Consider the following 7054-nt stretch of genomic DNA (forward strand, 5'->3'; position numbering starts at 1 on the left):
ACTAAACAGAAGTTCCTTTCCAATTATTGAATCTAGTTAAGTCTTTATTTTCTAGTTCTTCAATTAGTAATAGTTAGTAAGTTTCTAGTCTTGTAAAACTAGAGAAAACCCCTACTTATTAATTAACTTAGATAAAATTAGTTTATTATAATTTACCGTTCCCTGTGATTGATACCCTGCTTATTTAGCTATACCACAATTGATAGGTTCACTGCCTTTTGTGTGTTATTTAATAATTAAAAGTAGGTTTAAAACTAAGTGAGTTTGCACACAACAAGTTTTTGGCGCCGTTGCCGGGGAACGGTTCTAAAATTAATATTAAATTCTAGTTTAATCGATCCTTTGTGTGGGATTTATCTTACACAAAGTTATTTACAAAGTAATTCAGTAATGAGAATTAGTTTCAATAAAATTCTGTTTTTAGAATAACTATAATTTTTTTTAGCTTTTGCCTTGAACTCGCCGAGCGCATTTGAGCAGATTCGGCGAGTCCGACGCTTTTTCAGCTTTATTTTATTATTTCGTTTTTGTTCTTTTTACGCGTTTTGTTTCTTTTGTTTTGTTTGTTTACAGTTGTTCATGACCCGAGGATCTGATACACCTCTGGTCCCTCCTTTGGAAGACCCTGAATCCGCACTAAGAAGGAGCAAAGGAAAAGCCATTGGAGAAACCACATCTTCAAAGAACTCACCACTCAAAAACTTAAAGTCCGTTTTCAGCAAGAAGAAGAGCAGCAAATCAGGAGCATCCAATGCCTCGTTGATAGTTGAAGAACCAATTCAAGAAGATATCAAGTACGAGACCGAGGAAGAAGAAGAGCATACTTACGAGCACGAAACCGATTCCGAAGAATAGTTAGCTATCACAATGGCTAACATTGATGAAGTCCCCATGGGGGAATGGAAGAAAAGGATGCGTGATGACACCGGGCCGGGACTTGTGCAACCCGCAATTCCCGCGACCGCTACTTTCGAACTAAAAGGCCATATTCTCGCCCAACTCAAGGAGATTCCTTTTTACGGGAAGGATCACGAAGACACTTACAAGCACTTGGACGAAGTGAATGATGTGGCCGATTACTTCAACGTACCGAATGTTCCACGCGAGACCCAGCTTCTTCGCATGCTTCCCGTCACATTTAAAGGAGCTGCAAAAGATTGGTTAAAGTCACTTCCTCCCGGATCGGTCACCACATGGGCCAAGATGAAAGAAGAGTTCATAGACCATTTCTGCCCGCCCTCCAAGATAGCCAAGCTAAAGAAAGCCATTGCCAACTTCGAGCAACAACCCGGAGAATCTCTTTATGAAGCTTGTGAAAGGTACAAGAGCTTACTTAGAAATTGCCCACACCATGACCTTAATAGCCAACAAGAGGTCTCCATCTTCTATGATGGAGTCAATGTCACCACAAGGAAATTGCTTGATTCTCAAGGCCCGCTCACAAAGAAGGCGCCCCCGGTAATTAAAGAATTAATTGAAGAATTCTCTAAACACTCTAGAGAATACCACAATCCGAGAAACGAAGTAAGTCGGGGGGTAGTGGACGCGACAAATGATAGCATGGCGGCGGTGATAGCTAAGCTTGATAGTCTAGCTCGAAGAATGACAAAAATGGATCAAACAATCCATGCTATTAGAGTAGGATGCGAAAATTGTAGAGGGCCCCATCTCACAAAGGATTGTGATTTGGATGAGAATGGAAATAAGAAAGCTCAAGTCTTCTATTCAAGTGGCGATCGATATGATGAAAATTGGCAGAAACCTAAGAAGGAATGGCTACCATACGAAGAGTATAAGAAGGCAAAGGAGGAGAATACAAGCAGAAGGAGAGGGGACTATACCAAAAGGAAGAACCGGTAGAAAAGAAAGCCGATTTAGAAGAGTTATTCACTAGATTCATAGACGCGTCCGAAAAAAGACACAATGATCACGATGCTGCCATACAAGAGACCAGAAACATGCTAAGGAATCAGCAAGCATCAATTCTCAACATTTAGAAACAGCTGGGGCAGCTTGCGCATCAAGTGAATGATAGAAGACCGGGTCAACTTCCAAGTAACACCGAACCCAATCCCAGAATGGAGAATGTAAGTGTAATAACCTCCAGCAGTGAAGAAACATTTACAGAAGCACTGAGAATCTCCAAGAAGAAGGCAGAAAAGGTAGAAGAATCGGACCCAGCAAAACCCGATCCGACTCGCCGAGTCACTGCATTGGACTCGACGAGTCCATGCGTAAATGATAAAACTATCAGTTCTTTGAAGCCTTATAATCCTCCTCTGCCATACCCAATCAAAGCCATGCCTGCAGAAAAAGTAGAAGCATACAGAACCTTCATGAAGCATGTTAAAGCTTTACAAGTTAATGTGCCATTTGTGGAAACAATGCTCCAAACACCTAAGTACTTCAACTTGCTTAAGGGCCTTTTTGCTGCTAGGAAAGATTTGGCTGAAGTCGCAGAAATATTGATGAGTGAGCTACTTGAAAAGAAGGGTGATCCGGGAAATATTGTGATTCCGTGCCAATTTGGTAATGAAATTTTCACCTGAGCATTAGCTGATTCGGGGGCAAGCATCAATCTGATGCCTTTTTCATTCTTTAAGGAGTTGAATTTACCAGAACCAAGGCCGGTGAATATGAAGATCCATTTGACGGACAAGACGATAATTCATCCACAAGGCGTTTGTGAGGATCTCCTTATAAAAGTTGACATGTTTATTTTTCCAGTAGACTTCGTGGTAGTTGATATGGAAGAAAACCCCGAAATTCCAATTATTTTGGGGAGATCATTCTTGAACACCGCGTGTGCTTTAATTGATATATGTGAGTCTACATTGACATTAAGGGTGGGTGACGAGTGTGTAATGTTTAAAGCTATTCTAGAAGCCAATCAAGAAGAAGAAAAGAATGAAAAATCTAATTTATCCAATTGGATGATGAGATATTACAAAAAGAGCTTGCACTTTTGCTAAAAGAAGATCCAAGCAAGTTTTTGATACACTCTGAAGAAGATGGAGATGTCAACAAGGACTTGGAGGAGTTAGAAAAGCTACTGGAAGGAGCCAACTCAGAAAACACCCAAGAATTGATGGAACCCGATCAGACTCGCCGAGTCACTTTAATGGACTCGACGAGTCCAGTCGAATTTGACAAAGACTTGGCCGACTTAGATCTGTTTGTTACTAGTTCTTCACATACCTTGGATTTAGATATTATTCATGATTCTTTAGAAGAACAAACAGCAGAAGGAGGAATGGGAATGAAAGTTCAATACGCCGATGTAGCATATCTTGATACGATTCCGTTTGAAGATGGGTTGAGCACAGGAAAGGATGAAGAGACAAAGGAAAGGAGGGTGGAAGCTGATCAACCATTCACTACTAAACCTAAAGCACGAACCATCACGAAATATGAAGTAATTAAATTTAAAGAGAAGGAGGTGCAAGAGAAGGTGAAAAAGAATGGGGTAAAGAAGAAAAAGAGGAAAAGGGAAGCCCAAGCAGCTGAGGATGATGCTTTGAAAAAGAAAAGAGATGCATTGAAAAGGGCTTACAAGAAGAAGATTCACGCTTACAAGACCAAGTACAAACCACAAAAAGTTAGGCGTGCGTTCCCGATGCTCGAAGATGACGAAACGTAGATGGGAAGGAGTCTAGCTAATGACTCCTTAAAAAGAAGCGCTTGACGGGAGGCAACCCGTTTCAAAAGGTACCTAAAAGTGTTTAAATTATTATTCATTTATTAGCTAAATTATTGCATATTATGGACAAAAGGTACCTAAAAGTGTTTAAATTATGCTTTTCAGTCCAAAGATGAAGCTCGGAAGCGAAAGGAAGCGGGAGAAACAGTTAGAAGATCGAGGATGAAATAAAGAAGAAAAACACTAAAAATGGCACTGACTCGGCGAGTCCAATCGAAGAATCGAGAAGATAATGACTCGGGATCCCAGAGAGTTATCACAATACGGGGAATGTGAGAGGGACTCGACGAGTCACCACCTGACTCGACGAGTCGATTCGTATATATAAAGATAATTCCTCAGAACGATAGAGGGGAGTTCTGGAACGATTCAGAAGAGTTTAGCTGCGATTGAGAAGGCAGAAAAACCCTAGAAGACGACGAAAGAAGCTAGAATTCAATCCAGGAGAGTAATTGAGGCAAAATTTCATCATTCCACTTATTCTTTTGTTTTATCATTATGGTTAAGCAATTTGACTTTGTTTGTTTGCTGTTATTTACTTCAATTATGAGCTAAAACCTTTAGACTTCTGTTTGGGGATACAAAGTTGACAATATGGTTTGATTGATTGGTAGGATTAATTCTAAGTTGGTGAATTTTTGTTATTTTAGCTTGCTAAAGAACCTTGTGTGTGAATAATAATTAATTTTCTGTTAATAGGAAGATAATTGATTAGCATGAACATCTATTGATTATTAACCTCATATGCTATGTGATCACTATGCCATATGTCTAGGATTAATGAATATGAAATTAGAATTAATAAGAAAATTGAGTAAATCCATGTGCAAGCTTGTAAGATGACCATCAAACAAGAAGTTAATTAAAAGAGTAAATTAGTTAACTATTGCAAGTCTAACTTAACCCGAATAATTAATCTAGTGAATTTAATTAAATTAGACAATTGGCCACTGTTTAAGTTAGTTTATTTGCTAAGGATTAGGGTAGTGAATACGAATCTAATCATTTGAATCGGTAATCAATGAAAGAATTAATCCATTGCACCATTACCTTGAAATCAACCATAGAGTCAACCAAGTTGAACTAAACAGAAGTTCCTTTCCAATTATTGAATCTAGTTAAGTCTTTATTTTCTAGTTCTTAAATTAGTAATAGTTAGTAAGTTTCTAGTCTTGTAAAACTAGAGAAAACCCCTACTTATTAATTAACTTAGATAAAATTAGTTTTTAATTATAATTTACCGTTCCCTGTGATTGATACCCTGCTTATTTCGCTATACCACAATTCATAGGTTCACTGCCTTTTGTGTGTTATTTAATAATTAAAAGTAGGTTTAAAACTAAATTATTGCATATTATGGACAAAAGGTACCTAAAAGTGTTTAAATTATGTTTTTCAGTCCAAAGATGAAGCTCGGAAGCGAAAGGAAGCGGGAGAAATAGTTAGAAGATCGAGGATGAAATAAAGAAGAAAAACACTAAAAATGACACTGACTCGGCGAGTCAGATCGACTACTCGGCGAGTCCAATCGAAGAATCGAGAAGATAATGACTCGGGATCCCAGAGAGTTATCACAATACGGGGAATGTGAGAGGGACTCGACGAGTCACCACCTGACTCGACGAGTCGATTCGTATATATAAAGGTAATTCCTCATAACGATAGAGGGGAGTTCTGGAACGATTCAGAAGAGTTTAGCTGCGATTGAGAAGGCAGAAAAACCCTAGAAGACGACGAAAAAAGCTAGAATTCAATCCAAGAGAGTAATTGAGGCAAAATTTCATCATTCCACTTATTCTTTTGTTTTATCATTATGGTTAAGCAATTTGACTTTGTTTGTTTGCTGTTATTTACTTTAATTATGAGCTAAAACCTTTAGACTTCTGTTTGGGGATACAAAGTTGACAATATGGTTTGATTGCAAGTCTAACTTAACCCGAATAATTAATCTAGTGAATTTAATTAAATTAGAAAATTGGCCACTGTTTAAGTTAGTTTATTTGCTAAGGATTAGGGTAGTGAATACGAATCTAATCATTTGAATCGGTAATCAATGAAAGATTTAATCCATTGCACCATTACCTTGAAATCAACCATAGAGTCAACCAAGTTGAACTAAACAGAAGTTCCTTTCCAATTATTGAATCTAGTTAAGTCTTTATTTTCTAGTTCTTAAATTAGTAATAGTTAGTAAGTTTCTAGTCTTGTAAAACTAGAGAAAACCCCTACTTATTAATTAACTTAGATAAAATTAGTTCTTAATTATAATTTCCCGTTCCCTGTGATTGATACCCTGCTTATTTAGCTATACCACAATTGATAGGTTCACTGCCTTTTGTGTGTTATTTAATGGTTTGCAAGACACTCGCCGAGTCTGACCATGACTCGACCAGTCCGTTTAGAATTCAGAAGGAAGTATCATCGCGACCAGACTCGACGAGTCGGTCTTATTCACAGAAAAAATATTAACTTTTACAATCGGTAATTAGGGTTTTCACCCTAAAGCTTTCAGTTTTCTTTCACACACACTCGTCGTGCCTCCTTTTCTCTCTAATTTCTCAAGCATTCATCTTTTTCCTTCAATTATTCTTCGAATCTTTCAAGTACCATCTCAAAAGGTAATGAATTTCTTCTTGTTTTCTGTTAAGAACATGATTATAAGGCTATCTATGATAGAAATTGCATGAAAAAACCCGTTTTTGAAAAGTAGTAACTTTCTAGGGTTTTGATTTTTCATGAATTTTGTTGTTTTGAATGCTTATTCTGGCCTTAATACCTTAATAATATGTGCCTAGATATAACCCTTGACGTAATTTCCAGGTTCCATGGTCCAATTTCCATTGACCTGCCGACTGACTCGTGCAGTTCTTGCGACTCGCCGAGTCGGCCATGGATTCGACGAGTCGAGTCGGGGACCATCTGCTTGATACGTTTTAATCTGTGTTTTCTGGGTTTTGCATTTTTTGTTTTGCAGAAATCATGTTCAGAAGGGGGCAAAGTTCCAGTGGCCACCAAGGGGACTTTCCTTGGTTGAATTTCCCACAAATCGAGTCCGCTTCAACATTGCGGAAGTGGAAGAAGAAGTTGGCTGACATAAAGAAGAAAAAGATCTACGTGCCCAACCAGATAGATTGGGATTGGTTGCAAAGTGTACGCTATGAGGAGGAGTTAGCTCCTTATCTTTTAAAGGAGTTTCACCATGAAGGCGAAACAATGGTTTGCGACGGGTGGAGCCGGGTCTTCCGTATTCAAGAGCCGGTTTATTTGGAGCTGTGTTTGGAGTTCTTCTCCACGATATCTTTCACCGGGAGAGTGGATGTTTATCACCCGTCAAGCTTTAGTTTCTGCCTTGGG

At 38.4% G+C, this 7054-nt stretch overlaps 1 non-coding gene across 1 annotated transcript; it reads right to left on the reverse strand.

Annotated features, from left to right (window-relative positions):
• Positions 1-1251: 1251 nt before the first annotated feature.
• On the reverse strand, positions 1252-1358 carry LOC111885443 (small nucleolar RNA R71). Its single transcript, XR_002848101.2, has one exon. It is a non-coding gene; the product is annotated as a small nucleolar RNA R71 (small nucleolar RNA).
• Between the last annotated feature and the right edge of the window lie 5696 nt (positions 1359-7054).

The sequence above is a fragment of the Lactuca sativa genome, chromosome 6, assembly GCF_002870075.4.
Source record: "Lactuca sativa cultivar Salinas chromosome 6, Lsat_Salinas_v11, whole genome shotgun sequence".
Classification (NCBI taxonomy): Eukaryota; Viridiplantae; Streptophyta; class Magnoliopsida; order Asterales; family Asteraceae; genus Lactuca; species Lactuca sativa.